General features: G+C 38.5%; 2 pseudogenes; both read left to right on the top strand.

Annotated features, from left to right (window-relative positions):
* The first annotated feature begins 5,356 nt into the window (after window positions 1-5,356).
* Window positions 5,357-10,540, top strand: LOC137995822 (uncharacterized; annotated as a pseudogene).
* Window positions 10,541-10,866: 326 nt separating this feature from the next.
* LOC137995821 (uncharacterized) lies at window positions 10,867-16,475 on the top strand (annotated as a pseudogene).
* The last annotated feature ends 3,130 nt before the right edge of the window (window positions 16,476-19,605 follow it).

The raw sequence follows: 19,605 nt of genomic DNA, 5'->3' as shown, positions 1-19,605 counted from the left end.
AAAAAGTCTATGGAGAAACTGATTCTCTGTAATTGTTCCCTGCCTTAGTAGCATTATAAGAGATTGCCACCAAGTTCCACTCAGCTTGGCAAATTTTACGTATAAGTAATGATGGACAAGTTTTAACTGGAGCTCGATTTTTTTGAGCTGGATCTCGTCAAGCATGGAACAGTCATGCTTACCATTCCAAGCTGACATACCACGATTCCTGCAACCAAGTCAATTTTCTTTCGACCTCGATCTGATTTTTTTAAAAATGATTTCTTGTTAATCAATAATCGAACACGATCAAGCTAGATAGATTGGATCATTTGAGGTTTCTGGTCAAACGAGCATGTTCAGCACAAACCGAGTACGACCAAACAATTGTACACGATCACACCACAACCGAGGATGGTGTTTGAATGCACCACGGTTAAAAAGGCATGGTTGGCAATCGACCTCGGTATAATGTAATGGTGTTCGATCTATCGAGCTTGATCGTGTTCAACTATAATTAACAAGAAATCATTCAAAAAAAAATCAGATCGAGCTCAAAAGAAAAATTGAATTTGGTTGCAAGAATCATGGTACGTCAACTTGGAATTGTAAGCATGACGAGCTCAAGTTAATGCTACCAAGGCAGGGAACAATTAACGAGAATCAGTTTCAATTTGCTGTGTCATTAATATTTAGCTTGAAATATTAAAATATTTACCTTATAGTGACTTCTCCGGGACCCAACGATTCTGTGATTGTAGAGAATTACCATAGCAACAACCTAATTCTATTTAAAATTTCATAGAATAGGCCTTATTCACAACAGCCGCCATGTTGGTTTTCAAATTGTCATGCAAATTAGCCATGTGTTATGTTGGGGGACCAACATTGGAAAAAAGTCAAATTGCGGAAAATCGTCTTGTAGAAATATTGAAATAACATTGCTAAAACTCCATTTAAGTATTTAGAATTAAGTACCTTTTGTAATAACTTTTTATCTATTGATTGCCTTTTACAGTTTGACTTTCTACTGCTTAGGTGATAAACATTCAATGAATGTGAAACAAATCATATGTGTGGCTAAGATGTTCGTTATAAGCTCTCAAACGGTGCCCCCCTCAGAGGTGTGTAGGTAATTTGCATGAAAATAGCAAATCCAACATGGCGACCATCGTGAATAAGGTCTATTGTACGCCCAAGCAGTAGCCTTGAAATATGCAAATTACACCGCAAAAATTAAAATATTTCTTTTATCCCCCTTCAGGCGTCAGTTTTCCTTAACGCTTGTCTTACGCTTACACCCTGTAAGACGCATTGCTATGCTATGTTATCAGTTGTTATCACGTAGTGTAGGTGTAGGGGATGTTAAGAGGAATACGCAAATTTAGGCAACACGTAACCGTACCCCGTATGTCATAAATTCCCACAAGTTAAAAACTCGAGGCAGTCAAAAGTAATCGACCACCCTCTTACTTTTAATTTCTGTCTCTTTATTTCATCTAGATGTGTTAATACATACACAAGTGTATTTAAATTTGATCCACGAGAAGTATTCAGTCTTCAAATCACAATGCTTTTATCGCCCCCCTATAATGCTAAATGATACCAATTAATGATTCCCTTTCTACATTTGAGACTATATCCCTGTACTAAGTAAAGTACAGTACTAATGTAACGTACACTTTCTGGAAGAAAAGTTACATCAAGAAAGTCATACTCCAGACCCCAATATGAACACTTTAAGCTCCTAACGCTTTGAGAAGTTACCGAGATTGCATTCAAATCCAAGATTACGTCTATTTTGCGTTTTCCCTACTCCTCAAAATTCTGACAAACGTCTCATATTTAAGTAAGTGATATTTAATAATTATCTCAGAAAGTTCTTCTTTTAATTGATAACTTTGTATAAAACGAAGAAAAACACAGATGCGGCAGGTAAATGTTGAATTAGAATAGACCGTATTCATAAATGGCGGCTAAGTAATTATTCTGTTGTCTTTATGCTAATCATCCTAACTACCCTCCTAAACACGAGCAAAATTCAAAAGAATTTTTTTTCCAAAGTGAAGCTAGTTAGGATGATTAGCACATAGACAAAAGAATAGGTTCTTGACCGCCATTTAGCAATACGGTCCATTATAAACCATTTACATGTTAAGGTAAAAAATAATAAATTTAATGTTTATCCGACGTCTTCCTCCACAAAACTTTCGATGTCACAGACATCTCTACCCCACATTTCTCCTTCCTTTAATGTTATATTTCCTGAACGGAACTCTTTTTCCTTTTCTTGTCCAAGCATCAATACAATCCTATGACAAGCACACAGAAGAATGTGATGAAACCGCTGTGCAAAGACACGAGAATCATAACGAAGAAGAGTAACGATGACGATATCATTATCATTCTCTAAAATTTGAAAAGATTAGTTCTTAGGACCTATAGGAAGCCCATATATCTTCTGTACTTCTCAAATCGCACTTTCATTATTTAAAGCTAACATACGAAAAAGGCATCTGAAGAAGAAACAAAAGTCCAAGACCTCCCTTTTGAACTCGAGAGCCGATAAACCTAGTTTAGGTAAACGATCAGGGTAAGTTCGATCACATTTCAAAATAAATTTGGTAGCATGTCTTTGAACACGCTCGACTGCCATAATTCTTTCTACTGTATAGGGAGGGCAAACTTGCATAAAACCACTTGAGTCACATCACTTAGTGCACGATCAGTAAATAATACCCGACATCTTGTTAATTCAATGTGAACGTTTCAAGGTAGGTTCGAAGAAACATGAACACCAAGATCTTTTTCAGATGATGTGACTACAATATCAGAGAATTACAATAATAATAATGATAAAAATAATAGTAATAATGATAATATCTGCGAGATTAATAACAATTTCTTACCGAAATTCTGCTGTAATTGGATGGGATGCTAATACTAATTGAAGGAACAAACTTTTTTTATCCGTAAGTAGTCCCCACCACTTATGCCCCTCACGTGAAAACGCGTCACTTGTTATGGGGTCATCTCCAGTGGTGTCCATTTGGTCCCTTAAGATTGCCGGGAAGTTTAATAATTTCCAACGGAAGGATGCAATGCTTTCTACTTCCAAAGATGTTCTTTCGGGATTACACCTCTGAAAAAAGATAATCAGTTCACTTATTTAAATACGAGAGTCTTTAAGCTCGACAAGATAAAAAGGTTACAGAAAAAAACTTTAAAACGCTCCTAGAACTGAAAGCTGAGTATAGAGAATTATCACATGACGTCACGGCGGCCATATTGGTGTTCCAAAACAAAGGAATGGCGGACATTATGATATACCGAACTTATCCTCCGGGAATTGAACTCTATTTTTATGCAAATCCTTTCTTTTGTTTCAGTAATCCAATACGGCTGCTGGTCACTTTGAGTGAAAACGCTCTGTATATTTTGATGCAGAAATGGTCGCGCTTCACATCGTGATCTTCTGTTACAACTTTGCAGTGGAATCTACCGCAGCAGAATATACTTACATTGTGTATTATTCAACAAAGTCGTTTTATTTCTCTTAACTGGAGCACATAATGAGAACTGGCCGCTTCCATTACGTGGCTTGTTGAATCCTTTCTTTTCATCATCTTTTTACACCCCGGAACCTTGCACAACTAACCTTTTCCGAGCACTGATGGAGATGAAGGGTAATGCTGCTTCTAAAATTAAAAGAGAACATGCACTTTTCTTCTTTTCCCTCTTAGTATCCTGAGCTTGAAGCTCCTCACCCAATTTAAACACGCGAGAGTAAATAGCTAGTCCTTTTTTAGAAGTTGTGTGATGAAAATAGACTTGAGAAAAACCTGGAGATGATTCTTCCCAAGCAGTTGGATAAAGTACTAGAGCGACTTTACGCCTCCATGTTTCAGTGAACAAGACGGAACCGATTACGAACCTGGTTTCCTGAAAGTGATGCAAGCAGCACGAAGAATTCGAAAGGTATTTTTTTGTGAAGAAACTACGAACTTTAGCAAAAATGTATGCCTTAAACGAAAACTATATTCTTCTTAATGTTCTCAGTTTTCGATACAATAAATTTTGGTCGTTTTTGAAAAAATTTTCTCGTGCTTATTTATTCCAAATTGCACTCGAAATCATGTGATTACCTATACAAATACAGTGATTTCACATAAAACATAAGCTAAATCACTGAATAAATCGAAACACATTAGCCTAAGAATTTCGTCAATGTATCCTGGCGCTTTTTTCAAAAAATGCCCCCTAAATGTTAACAATAGTGCCGTGGTATTCTGCAGTTACTTTTCTTGCATCAGATTGCTTTGCAACTTAACGATTGTTTAACTGATTGCAGTTGCTTATGCATACAAACCTACATACATACATACATACATACATACATACATACATCAGCATACCTGGGGATTGTATTTCATGAGAACCCTCAAGCCTTAGCAACTGGTTCTTTCCGGTGGCCATGGGTACACGAAAGTTACCCGATTACGCAATATAATACAATACAAGCGTTGATGGATTGTGCAGTACGATGCTTCGGAGACCTTGGCAAACGAATGTAACGTATCATTCACACGTCACCGCTTGACAGATTTTGTCGAATGATGAGAAATTCGATTCTCAATTTTCACAGCAGATAACTCTTCACTGCTGGACACTGTACCAGTTAGTAGTTACTTTGGTCTGTACTAAATAAAGATACTATTAACAGTCATTCAGACCGCAGGGAGCAAAAGAAGAGCATAGTAATGAAAATAGGGAATTAACGCTTGTGTTTTAACTTACGTGAATAAAAGGGAGTATTTGAATAAAAGAGCCGGCAAAGTTTGTTTTCATTCTCTGGTTTTAATTTGTGATCAGGCTTTTTCCAAATGAAAGTCCCGCTTTTGTTAGCAAAAAAAGCGTTTGATCGCAGGTTAATTTTCCTCACTCCTCAAAAAGCAAAATATTATACTGAGTGATATGACCACAGCTGATTCGCGCCAGTATATTCGTCCGTGTGTTCGTCCATGTACAAAGAAACATTTACAATGCATATTTTCCCGCAGTGCGACCGGCTAGTGGAACAAGGTAATGTTAGCGTCAGTCAGCGTCTAATTCCGAAGTTGGCTCGGCGTTTGGTTTCTCGGGAGCCCACATTTTCTGGCATGCGGTTTACTCCTTTTACACACGAGCGAGTGTAAACGTGAAAAATATCGACTTTGTTATAGTAAATATGGATCGTACAATTAAAAGTACGACCAGCTCGACAATGGACATAACTGGATTTAACTATATATGGTACTGTTATCGTAAACTGGCGCCACGTTTGAATATATACAGCGGGGTTTATCGACAGAAACATTGTCAGTAGCTTCTGGTGAGCATGGAGTGTACAAGTGGTGGTGAGACCCACGGTTTGGTTTTACAGAGAGTACTGTCCGCTTCGTTGGATCCAAATAAGTCTTGGTTTGCGCTAAATTCGGCTTTGTGCAGTGGGAAACCTTCCAGGTTTTGTTCGTTGGGTTATGTTCGGGTATTTCCTGATGAATACCGTCAAATAGAGTTTGATGATCTTCTCAGAGACAACGGAGTTCCCACGTCCGTGAGTTGGTTTTCGGCCGACGGTCGACGAACAGAAAAGGTGTACGTTGCCTCAGCTTTTGGCCTGGTGCTTGGAATCCTACGCCAAAAGTCGCTAGACAAACTGCCGTTTATCCATTCCGAGGACTTCCAAAGGATCGTGTCGTGGATCACCGGTAATGTGTCTTCATGTTTTCCGCCAACTCCACCGAGTACACCGAGCCCGCCCAAACCAAAAAGCGCGCCAATTCCTGAAAACCCTCAAGACGTCTCGCCAAAATCCGAGAAGAGGCCGAGGACCCTAAATGAACTCAAAGCCAATGAAGACCTCTCTCCTGCCTTCAAAAAAAAAGAAAATACGGGAGACAGTGGTAGATGTAATGAACGAGACAACAAGAGTGTGTGAAAAGAATGGGCAATCATTAAGCACTGTACTTGGAGAGTGCTGTTCCCTTTCAGGAAAAGCTGGTCACGACGCGCGGGAAGTCTTCAGAAGTGTGTTCGATTCCTTTGCCCAGGAGAAAGGTGTTCGAGCAGCTTTCTCAAAGCTTATCTTGGAAGAGGCTTGGGACGAGAGAGCGAGATGCATGAGAGTTCCAGATTGGATATATTTGCTCTTCAAACTGAAGTCGAGGATTTCGGACAGTGCCTGGCAAGACTTGACAAACCTAACAAAATTAGGACGAACAGGGGTAAGTTGTACTCAGCCTTGTCCTTTCCTTTTCCTTGTAGACATTGTAAGGATGGACCTTTTTTGATGGGGGGAGGCAGGGGAGGGGATGGGATTCATTCTCAGCAAAAAATTTTGGTGTCATAGAGTTTTTCCTCTTACCCCTTTGATTAATGTGCAGAATTTATTCTCCATTTTTCATTTCCATGATTTTTCATGTGATTTTTCCCCACAGTGTACAGGCTAACTTACCTTGTCTTATGTATTGAACTATTGTTGTGGTCAGATCCAGGATAAAATGTGCTCTCTTCGGTCTAGTCTGCACTACAGCAAACTTTTAAGATTGATAAAAGATTTAATTTTCGTGACAAAAGCAGTTCAAGTTTGCAAGCATTAGTCTAATAACTGAGGCAAATAACTGCCAGACAAGACACTCTCTGCACCACTTCATGTGGTATCAACTTTTAACACTAGAAAATGGTTACAGGAAAGATTGAAGACTACTGGTATAGCTCTCTGTTGTGGTCCTATCCTAACCTAAGATCAATTTCGAAACAAAACTTTGGATTTTGCTCTTTGAGGTAAGGCATATATGAGCAGATAGTTTACTTAATGGAGAATATTACTTGATGATTCCCAGAAAAAGTCAGATGACGCCATCATCCCATTAAAAAACAACATTGCTGCCTTGCGGAAGGGCCATTTTGATGTAACTAGAAGCCTAATTGGTATTGAAAGTCTTCCTCCCCAAGTTCCTGGGTACGAGGTCAACCTCAAGAGTGTCACCATTTGGGTCATCAGGGAAATGCGCCTGCATGGTTCACTCCCTGATGACATTGTCTTTAATCTAAAGATTGATGGACGCCCTTTCTTTGGTAAGTGCACAGAAAGAAATATATGAATTAGTAAGTAATATTTAAGTCATTGTCATTTTTTGTTATTCATGATATTTTAAATTCTAAATAATTTTCTTTTAAATAATAGTAATGACAGGTCAAGTGTTATTGACTAGGTCATCTTTGTAAAGATGTCCGTGTGGAACACTGTTCAGTGTTTACTTCAATTTCCCGTGTGTTTCTCAGAAATAATATAAAAATGTTGTGTCTAATAAATTGTTCCTCCTCTTTATATAGTTGATGCCATACTACGTTTATTATGCCAGCATTCAGTGTTCTTCCAAGAATTTATTTATGTGAAATACTTTTTTTATATTTTAGGTAAGGATCAAGTTACAGTTGGTGTTGTTCCCCTTGATGCAAAACATTGATCTTCTCAAAGCGCCAAATCTGTCTATCCTCTGGCTATAGCCAATTGTAAAGAAAAGAGGTTTGTCAGTAATCATTGTTTTGTCTATACCCTATATATTTAAGAAATAGATTTCATTTGGCTATGCAATCATACTGTAATAATGCATACATGATGCAAAAACATTATGTGAAGAAAGGAATACACATGCCAAGCGGCATTTTCTTAATTCTTATCTTGTTTTGTCACATTTCCGTCACTATCAGAGTACAGACCCATGACCAAAAGAGATACTAACTTCTGGACTTCTGGCTGAATGTACATGACAATAAGTACCGGTAGCTAGCTAAATAATAGTTGAAACCGTTTGACATCTGCCACAGTGTTTCTGATCCAGATAAAATTGTTGTGAATAAACGGCTTAGAATAAACTACTGGTGGATCTAGTTAACTTGGTGAATTGTGACATAAAGCACAAAGTTAGAAAGAGCAAAAACAAATTGCTGCTGCAAATCCATTCTAGTGACCTAAAATTGATAACCAATCGATGTGTGTCCAAACGTACCCTCAGTAAATGATTATGAAGTCTTGTGCGTACCCTTGATGCCTTTTTGATATTTATTTTCAAGGAAGGATCTGAGAAAGCTTTTTGTTAATCTTAACAAACGGAAAGAAGAAATTAAAAGAAATGGGATTTGAGTTGATGGCAAGCACTATCGTGTGCGATTCAAAGGTATGTATTGTTTGCAACCATGTCAATGTCAATAATTTTAATTTGATAATATGACCCTGTCTTACTGAAATTTCTCCCACCCAATTGCAAATTCAATGGCAATTACAGGTGTAAGGTCAACTGACAACAAAATTGTCCATGATTATGTGAAATAGCGGTAGATGTGAAGGTAAGAAAATTGCTTCTGCCTATGCTATTCAGTGGAGGTAAAAGTTGATTATAACTATCCTGTGGGACATATAAACGGTAATAACGAAAAATATATATATGAAATTAATGAGTGCAAAAGAAGAACAGGAAGTAGCCCAGGGCACTTGAGGGACTTTTTTTTTTACCTTGGCTCCGTTTGAAGCCTTGGGTTTCTTTGCAATTTGTCTTAGGGAACAGTGTGGTATTTGTTTTCCAGGCATTTTTTCATGAGGAAAAAAAGCTTTATTTTATTTTATTTTATAGTAACTCTAGACTACAAGGGTTTGCTGCTAATACTGGCAAGACTGGAGGATGAAGACTTCATCCTTGGAGGGCAAGGCCTAGCTGTTGAGTTTTGCATTTTTTGTATGGCATTAAGGGTAAGGTTATTTTACCATTACATTATAAAACAGGCAATATTATATTATTGTTTAATAAATATGCAAAAGTAATAGTTGGTAAGTGGAAATCCCAAAACAATAAATCTTTGGAGTAATTAAGACACTCTCGGCATTTATTATGTAACAACTCAGGTGATGATAACATGTAGCTAAGGGATATCTGTGCATCCCAATTTGTGAAGAAATTTTTAGACAATGCACCTGATCTCTTAAAATTGTGTGGTCGAGTTAAACATGCATTCAAGATGTCCACCTTTTAATTCTGACTAAAAGCCAGACCCGGAGTAGTCACTACTGTGACTAGATACATTAGAATTTCCATGCAGCTATCATGATAATTAAGAAGCCGACAACCAGCTATTATTGCTGACTACTGCAATGAAGATTGCTGGCTATTCAAAGTTTGAAAATGACTAAATGGCAATAGCCAATGAAGGCTATCTTGAGAATTTGACCACCTCCTTTCTTTGTGTAGCCTTACTGCATCAAAGGTAATGACAGCTCTCTGCAAGTCTGGTTAATGCTATTAACAATGTTTATGTTATTTCCTAGGCTTGTGATTGTGATTTAGGAAGGCATGAGGTTTGTCTTGAGCATTTCCTTTAAGTGAAAGCAAACATCGGCAGGTAGCTATTAAAATAAAAAGATACAATGTGATTTGTGGTGGAAATCCACAGATTAGTTCTCTTATTCACTGTCAAGATTTAGTTGTAATTTTAGTAATGCACATTTTTTGTGGAGAGAGGAATTTAAACCAGAGTACCCTTGGGGCAGTTAGGATGAGGACCATCAATAAATTCAACCCACAGAATTATGAGAACCTGGCCGTGCTAGTGTTATATTTTCTTTGTCTGCTTTTTTTCCCATGATATGAATAAAAGACCAGTAGGTTTTACTTTTGCTTTCCCTCTTTCCTGTCTTTTGTGGATTAGTTACTTTTGATTGATATTATATACATATATGGCAGTGATCCTTCTACCTGTTTTCAGCTTTAAAGGATTGAGAGATGACCTGACATGCCTACTTGATGAGGATTTGTCTTCTCTGTGTCTTTGTGCTTTGCATTGCGAGATGCGGAATACAGAGCAGATTTTGAAAAGTGTTGGTCTTCTGGCCTACGAAATTGGTTCTCTGCAAGAGTGTAATGATGAACTATCAAAGTATGGCCCAGAGAACTTCAAAGCAGACCGGATCACGGTAAAATTGAGACCTGGACAACAAACAGCTCCTGGTAGAAACAACATTTCTTTTGCCTCTTGTTCAGGTCAGTTACACAGTATTACATATTATTAACCATATATCAAAAATGTATTTTCATCTCGTGGGAGCCTTGCCGTGAGAGACTTGAGACAATTTTAAAAATGGCTTAATTGTTTTGGGTTACTTAATTTTGCTAGGGGAGTGGGAGGTCATGGAGAAAAAAACACAGGTTTCCTGGTTTTGTAAACTAGTTAAGAAAATGTTTGTAAGACAATCAGATCTGTCCCTTCAGTTCAAATTACTGTCATGAAATTTGCCTGTTTTGTAGTCGCAGTAATTTTTACCACTTCTCAACATGCAATGAAAGTTTAAATCACTGTAAGGGAAAAAAATATAATATATTATTTTTTTCCTTTTTTTCCAGGAAGTACTGAACGTCAAATGTTGAGTGCTATTGAAGACATAGTTGACAAATCACTCCCATCTTCAAAACTTGCAGCTCATTTTAAAGATAATGAAGCGGCTAAAATATCATTCTGCGAGGCATGACAAAAGGTGATTATTTTGGTAGTACTACCCCTTTATAGCTTGGAGATATTATAATGATTCACAGTTACTCCTCCTTGAATAGTCACCTTAAAAATGATATGACTGAATGTCTTTTTCACAAGGGCATCTTCATAATCCTCCTAGGTTAAAAAAAACCTAGTTCTGTTCCAATTAAATTATTTTTAATTAAAATGATGAAGTACATGTTTTGTGAAAACATTATTGATTACTGGACTTCACGAGATATTGAGTTGATCAATTAAAGTTACAAAATGTATTTGCTTAAGGTCTATTTTTTTTCTTGAACTTTACAGTACTACGGTGAGATGTTGGAGAGTGGCATTTATGTTAGGGATTTTGGGACAAGACTTGAAGAAATCAACTTGGAAAATTCAGGTAGTACACTGAAATGATTTGTAGTTGAAAATGAAAAAGCATCCTAAGCATTATTATATTATATTATATGTATGGGTTATTGACCAAGCTTGTTCGGTCAAGATGGCTGGATATTGGCCAAGTTCTTTTTTTGCGAGTTTATGGACCGAGACGAGGTCCATAAACTCGCAAAAAAAGAACGAGGCCAATATCCAGCCATCTTGACCGAACAAGCTTGGTCAATAAAGGATTTATTATATGGGATAAGACACTAAAAAAGTGAGCTTTGTACTTTGGTTTATTTTCAGTGACTGAAAACAAAGCTAGTTACATGCAAAAATCAATGGCGCGTTCTCCTTTATCCTAATTGGATGAATGCAGAAATACAATCATTTGATTGGTTTACATTTTTGACGAGTAAATGTCTAACGCGTACGTCTGAATGGAATGACAAATGTACGAAACCGCTCGAGGCAAATTCGAAAAGTCTTTTGAACCTTAAAAATGTCCCAAAATGGCTTAAATTTTGAGCACTTAAGTTCTAAAGAGTGCTTAACCATTATAGCAAAGGTGTTCATTTCATCTGGCCGTCGCTTTCGCCGATCCTTGGGCGCTTTGAAGAACTGTCGCTCGGCTCTGTGGTGCGAAGCTGCCCCGACGTAAGCTGGATGTTGAAGGTACATTTGTTAAAACTTCCAATCGTTGCTCCTGAGAAAAAACCTGAGCCCATCTGGACTGGATTAAAGGTGGCAGACTCAACACTGGTAACTGAAGGGGTGGAACGAGTTGTGGTTTCTGTGCGAGTGGAGATGCTAGCCGGCCGGTTGCTGCTCGAGCGGCTCAGCGCAAGGGACATTCGCCGTTGATGTTCATATAAGGCCGATTTGTAATCGTCGAGACTTTTCAGACTGCGATGACCACTTAACTGTGCCACAAAATTATTTGGGACGTCTGCATCGAGGAGACGCGAAATGCAGGTCTTTCTCACCGAGTGGTTGGTTACTCTGCCTTGTAAACCAGCATTTTTCGCAGCGGTAGAGAGAAATTTGCCGATTTCATTTTTTTCAAGCGGACTTCGCATATACCACACTTCGTCATCTGGTTTTCGCTGATGTTTGACTGCGAGGTAAAAGGGGAAATCTTGGTTATTCATCTCCGAAGGACGACGGCAAGCAAATTCGTTGAAGATTTTAACCGCGCAACGCTCATTCCCGGTTGCTTGCGCAGTAGGATGAAAAGCACGAACACTGTATGGCTTGTCTTGGCCTTGACGTGTTTTGGACCCTCGCTCATATCTCCACACAAGAATCTCATTCTCCGTGTCTGGGTCTTTCTCCAGAGTGACGTCTCCCCACTTTAATCGGCGGCTTTCGTCACGAGCTCTGAACCCAAAGTGAAGGGCAATTATCCACCACAAGGTACGCTGCAAGATTGTTGGATTTGAGGTCCCAAATTCACCGCACTCGAAAAGCTTGTCTTCCTCAGCCTCTGTCAGCTCACGGGTAGCTTGTGGTTTGTTCCCTTTGCCATGTTTTACGACAAGTTGTCGGCGTTTGGCACTTAAGACTTCTTTTGAGAGTTTGAAGTTGTCTCCTTCAATAATATTTACATTTGAACCTCTTTCGTTCAAGGAGCGTTGAAGACTTCGTTGAAAGGACGTCAAACTGCCAGGCTCGTACTCTGTGCCGTCTAATTTCTTCAAACTTTTGAAAAATTTGCACGACAGCAAATTCAATTCTTCCTCAGGTATGTCAGACAGTTCCCTGTTCTCGTTTTCTTGTAAGCAAAACTGCTTCCATGCCTTCATGTCACTTTGTGTTTTAACCTTTGTGTTTGCCGGTTTTTGTTGCAAAATAAATTCATGAAACTCGTCAACATTTTTGTTTTCTTTGTTTTCATTCTCGTTGACACATTCGGTTTTCTCGTTTTCCAATTCCATCGATACAGAGACCACAAGAAATCTTTAACTGTCACGGAAAAGACTTTTCGGGAGACAAATTACGAAACAGAATTTTGTTGCGCCGGCTTCAGAGAAATTTTTCTTGCGGGACAAAGCGCGTAATCCCAAGCAGGCAAGATCGCTCCATCTTGCCCGCTTGGGTAGCCAATCACAGCGCAGGATTTGGTTCATCTTGCCCGCTCACGGAGCTACCCATGTAATAATATATTATATTATAAGTCTAAAACCAAAGAGCCAAGAGATTGAGGTCTTTTAGTTTAATTTTGAATTGGACAAAACAGTAAATTTGGAGATTTGGTTGTATCCACAAAGAGACATTCATTTCCATGTATTTTTCTATCTGTTGATACTCTTTCATTAAAAGTGGGGTCAGATGTCATATTACAGTACTGCTTGATATGCAAACCTGCTAATCTATTGTGACACGTTGTCAACAAAGAATATTGGTATTTGCATTACAAGGCAAAAAAATTGTCCTGGGATTCTGCCAGACTACAGCCGGATTTCATCAGAAATCGCCAAATTTTGGTTGGACATTGTCCCTTGTCCAACTGTTGTTTGCAGCCCTGTTCGGCGGAAAGGGGTAAAAGCGGCAATTTACAGTATCTAAGTTTTGTTTCCTGTTATTTATTTGATGTTGCCAAAGAGATTGAACATCAAAAAGCATTTTGGCATGTACCAACCCACTCAGCCGGCGCCAGTGCTCAAAGGCAGAAAGGGACGAATGAGTAAGAAGCTCCCGCAGAAAGAGGAAAATAAAGAGCTCAGCTCTTATGCAGGAAACCTAACCAAGGAGTTTCTGATCAAGGTGAGCCTCTTAGACTTAAGTCCTTTACTGTCCTTTTCCTTCTTTGGTTTTGTTTCCTATCTTTAACCCTTTTTCCCTATTAATGCACTCATCAAATGCATATGTGTCATCTCTAATCGGTGTGACTGGGCATCAAGATTCATCTCAGTGACCTGAATGGTCGTGAAAAGTTTATGAAGCTCTGCATCGTCAATACATACATGTTTTTAACAGGTATGCTGTCTGTGAATGGAGATTGCTGAAGTCACAAGGGACAGGAATTTTGAAAAAGATGAGGAACATCTCATTGATATTTTCCATAGAAAGGTATGTCCATTTCATTCGTTTTCATTGACAAACTTTAAAAGTAACCCACAATTGTTTTTTCTAAGTGCGGGTGATTTGCAGGTTGACTGATCTCTTTCAATACATTTCCTTACTTCTTCAATGTTAAACATGCCTTAGAACTGCAGGTTAATAAAACATTCAAATCAATCTGCCAGTATGTAGATCTAAATACCGTCAATGCTGTGAATTTTACACACTGGTTCTTCAAGTAATTAATATCAATAATAATTCTTGTCATTTATTTTTAGTGCAAAGAATGGGGGTTTCTTTTATTGGAGTTGTTTGGTACGAGTCTTGGGACAGGAGATTATGGTCATCTCACGATAGAGCATGCGCCAATGCTCTTTAGAGTCCACCGTTCACTGCGCAACCTCTCAAATCAAGGATTTGAAGCTGGCCACAAGCTGCAGAGACAGCTATATGCCAGAGCAACATCACATGATTCTTCCTGCAACACTTCCTCATGTAAGTTAGTTTTTCATGTTAATTTTCATCTTTATGCTTGAGTCATATACAATTGTCTACTGATAACTTGATCCAGCGAAAAAATGTTGCTGAATATTCCAAATAGGAAATGGTAATTATCCCAAAATTACATAGTTGTCACATTATTTTATGCTATCATTAACAATATGTACATAGCCAACTAGGCGAGTATATAAGTACTAGGTGTGCATATAAGTGCAAAAAGGACTGTGTACGTATCAATTCCAAGCCCAGTCCCACCCAGGGACAATTTGGGTAAATTGAGCAGATTGGGTATTTGAAGATTTTCTTTGCCCCATTTGCATGGCACAGTTGGCATGAGTTGAAGTTATAAAGGCCACTGAGCCTTTATTGTAGGATTTCTCATAGTCCCCAGATGTCTTAACTTCATGTTGTATTTTTGAGGAGATAATGCACATGGATTGCTTGTTTATTTTTGCTGATTGTTTTGTATGTATCTCCTTTCAAACTTCATGGTTTGGCTTCATTTCGTGTCATTATGTTTATGACAATAATCACCTGTGGGGTGTAGGTTTCCTTGCATTTGTAGATAGAAAAAATGTAATTTTCCCTTCCTCCAGTTTACCTTTTCACGTATTAATTTTGAAATTAATTGAATTGAAACAGTCTGAGTTATTAACCTGTTTGCCCTCTGAGCTGAAATATTAATGTCTTGAATATATATCAACATTATGGGGGTTATCTTTTCCTTCTAGGAGTCGTTTTACTCATATCTGCTTTACACTACAGAAACAGTGGGCTCTTTCTGATTGAGATCTTTGACTTTAGTGCACATAGCCCCCAAATGTGTTATTTACTGAAATAAATTTATTTGTTATTTAAAATGTTACTGTGCAAACATTTTTGGATTCGGCTGAATCCTCAATTTTCTGTGTCCTGTCAAAGTCTCAAGAACAGCACCTAAAATGCTGCCATTTTATTTCACTGCCGTATTTTTAGGGGGATGGGTCCAACAGCTGTTGTGATGTCTACCCAGGAACAAAGTATCTTTCATGTTCACTTTCTTCGCAGAAATGCTTCAGATCACAGGTTTATTTACTCAAGAGGAAAAAAATTTGCAGGGCTATGTGCACTTTAATAAACAAGTTTTTCTCTTTACTTTTCTCGCAGGAGAACCTTTCTACTACAGAGGTTGTGGCTGGAGACCAAAGAAAATGGGGTGGACAAAATGAAGACAAAACCTGGATCATGAGCATGAATGACCTGTTCAACAACCTGTTTGGTCCAGATTATACAATACAATACAATACAATACATACTTAATTGACCGCTCCCCATAGGGGCTTTTCAGGGCCAATGAAACACAACGAAACAACAGAACAGAACAACAACAACAATTGTTAAGAATCCCAACTGGCCGGAGGCAAACCAGTTGGCTATTTACAAGTGCAGCTGGGAAGTTGAACCAGGGACTACCAGGATCAAATTCAACGAGTGGTCAGAGCGGGTCTTGAACCCGGGATCTCTGGATCTCAAGGCAAGCGCTCTAACCACTGGGCCACACTGCCTCCTAGGCAGTATGCCTAGTATGCCAGTATTGCCAGTATGAGTACAGCAATACTAAGCACTGCATGCTTGTACCAGGCCAGTTACCCATTATTTTGTACAACCATGATGAATGGGAAAAGAACCATGCATCAGTTGCTGGAGAAGAAGTCAATGTGGATGAAGCCAAAGAAGGCAAAGAAGTCAAAGTAGATGAAAGTCTCAGTGTCACACAGTATGCTGATGTGAGTCACAGTGGAGGCAAGGAGAACACTGGAAATGGTAATTCTGTCCAAGCCAGTATCTTTGACTTCAATATAATTAGAAACCTGACTCGTGCAGCAATCAAGCTCCCTGAAGTGGTGTTCATTGCAGAGAAAGATGTTGTGCTCGCTCAAATGACAGAACTAGAAACGAGTGACCCACCATCGCCACTCAGCGCCCCTCTGAAACAACGGTGCACTATGCATTGAGCTTGCTAGCACGTGCAACAGCTACCAGTCGCAGTAGTGTGGCAGTTGACAGCGATGATGAAGGGAATGAAGTGGCTGTGACTATTGGTAGACTGGGTACCCACACAAAGAAATCACTCCTGGTTTTCCAAAAAATGTGCAACCTTTCATCTGAAGCAGCCAGAATTAATGAGGAAAAGAGGTGGCTTTCTCAATCTTGTGTTCCAGATGTAACCAAGGTCAGAAAACTTCTTCTAAATGCAAGGCCTCATGATGAGGTTATAAAACATGGCCAGTTCCTAATGGATGTTTCAGATCTTAGTACATTGGCTTGCAAACGCTACATCAATGGTTTCTCTATTGTCATTTCTTTGAAGTTAGTCGAGAAAAGTGAGTCCACAAGTGTCATTTACCTCCCCTCCTTCAGTCAGATGTGGGCAAAACAATGTGTGGAATACTTTAAGCACAAAGCCATCCCCTTCTTTGATAGCTGTCCAGCAGAAGATGCAACCTGCATTTTAACCCCAGTTCATTTTGACAGTCCACTACACTGGGGACTGCTTTGCTTTGATGTTACAACTAAAACAGTCTATTTTGATGACGGTTTGAAGATTCAACCTCCAAGTGGCACCCTGTCTGTTGTACAAAATATGCTGAGTGGTTTCAAGGCTTTGTCACACAATGCCATGGAACAAGAGGATCACTGGAACAACTCTTGCTTAAGACTTCCCTTGCCACGAATCAACATGCCAATCCAGACACAAGGTGGTATTGGCGCTGGTAGCTGTGGAGTCGGTGTTATTCTCGCTATAAGAGATATTGTTGCATCTGGGAACTGTCTTCCCTCCTTCAAATGGACATTTGGCAACATGACCAATTTACGGAAAGAGCTAATGGCTCTTATCCTTCAGTGGAGAAGTGAAGAGGTATGAGTACTGTGTTTTATTACTGTAGCAATATGGGCCCACTACGCAAATGCTAGAAAATGTCAATTGAAGTAGAATGTCGTGTAAATTGTTCCCTGATCCATGAAGGCAGAGCAGCTGATAATATGAAGCATGACAGGTGTTTAATATTTCTGAAAGATTTTTATTTCAGCATTTTCATTTAGAAACAACAGAATATAACTTATGAGAAATCTAGATAATAAAATAGCTACTAGTGAAATTATTTCATAATATAATTTGATTAGTCTGAACTGTAAAGGGTTATTTCAATTTAAAATGGAACTAAAAACTCAACATAACATAGATACATCTGTGTACAACAGCTACATGTAGAATTCATTATATATTTCCTCGAATAACAGCCGTCCCTCAATCTCCCTTGAATAATCACCCCCCTTTGACCAAAATATTTAAAGTAATCGCCTTCCTTGAATAATCACCCCCTCTCAAATTAAAATTGACATCTTGGGTATCAAGCAAGCGTTCATTCACAACTGAATGGTTACAAAAGCACCGTTTTTTTTTACAGTTTTTTTCCAAGGTAATGTTCATGTATTTAACTTTTTCTTTTTTATTGCTTGGTATAATGAAACAAAATATTTAGGGCACGACCTCCTGTGAGAAATATTTGAAATAATCTCCTCCTTCGAATAATCGCCTCCGGCTCTTATTCAAGGAAATATGGTAGTTTGTAGTCTCATTTGGGACTCTCGTTATTTTGTCAAAGAAATTCCTTTTTACAAGTTTATAATTTCAGTGTAGTTTACATGATGGTACACCACATGAGATGAGCTTATCATAAATTTATTATTTTCCCTCCCCTTTTCTTTAGCAGTGCACTTTGGGAGAAGATGGAACATTACATCCTTAGTTAAAACAAGAAGTAAGCTTTATATCAGGCTGTTTAATGCACATCTATAGGGTGATCTTTGTGGACATCATTTACAACTTGAAATGTAAAATTCACCTGATAAAAAAAAAAGTGAGGAAAAGATATCGATAGAAAGTGGCTACAAATTTTAGTTATATTGCCAAGTGTCCTGATGAAAACTGCCTTCAAATGATGCACTCAAAAGTTGCACACTGTAGCTAAAAATGTGATGTTTTTTGAAAGGGATTTTTATCTTTTTCATTTTATTTTGATTTTGGTTGATGTTGGTTGTTGCTTTTGGGAATGAAAGGTTTGAATCAAGAAAACAAATGGTTGTCAGAATTTGAAATTCAAAATGTGGATTTCAGTTATTAAAATTCACACTTTTCAACAAACATTCTGATGACCATTTGCCCATGTTCTGTAAATGTGTACAAATCTGGCCACCATATTAACTCTATCTCTCGTGTGGCACGTCCTCCTCCAAGACCAACTACAAGAGTGGATTTCGAAGATGGCCCTTTTCTCTGTTGTCTTGGGATATGTGCGCGTTGTTTTGCTCTTAAGATTTCCTCTTCTGCAGAAAGTGGTGTTGCTGAATTATTTTCCTCACATGCCACATTTCCTGAATATAAAACCTCTGTGTTGAAATTGACTTGGCTTTCCTCCAGGGCATCAAAGAAGCTTTCTGCGTCAAAGATCTTGTATGATATTCGGCGTGTTGCACTCTTGTATATTGGCTGTGCCTTGTGGGACACCTCTCTAACTGCATTCACCAGCAGGTTGGCTTTGCCAATCAAGTACTCAAAATACCTGCTAGGTACTTGATGAGTATCAATTTTAACCCATCTCCCTGGTTTCAAAAAGAATAGGGAAAATGAATAATTCTCTACATGAAACCATAGAGGATTGGGAGACTGGAATGCAAGTGGTTAAGTTAAGCCCCCAATGAATTTAGTGCCATAAATTGAAATGGCAGCTATAGGAAATTGCCTATTTATTCAATTGTTCTCTTTACATCAAACATAAAAAGCTGAAGGACTAATATTGTATCCCTCCCTTTCTCTTACAGAGTCACCCTTTGCTTTTAGACCAGTTGCAAGTAGACTAAGAAGCAGTCCTCCAGTGCAAAAAAGACAAAACAGAGAAGGTTCAGTGACCAGAAGACAAGACTGAGGTTCTTTAAGGAGCCCCCGTGAAAATAATAATAAAAATAATAAAACAACAAAAAAAACTAAAATCAAAATCCTGTAGGTCGAGCATTCGACATTGCACTCTGCAGGTAACCAACAACACGGCTCCTTTAGGAGCCACCACATATAACAAAAGTCAT

Source organism: Montipora foliosa, chromosome 3 (assembly GCF_036669935.1).
Source record: "Montipora foliosa isolate CH-2021 chromosome 3, ASM3666993v2, whole genome shotgun sequence".
Lineage (NCBI taxonomy): Eukaryota > Metazoa > Cnidaria > Anthozoa > Scleractinia > Acroporidae > Montipora > Montipora foliosa.
Note: the sequence above shows the minus strand (reverse complement) of the source record. Positions and strands in the feature narration are given on the sequence as shown.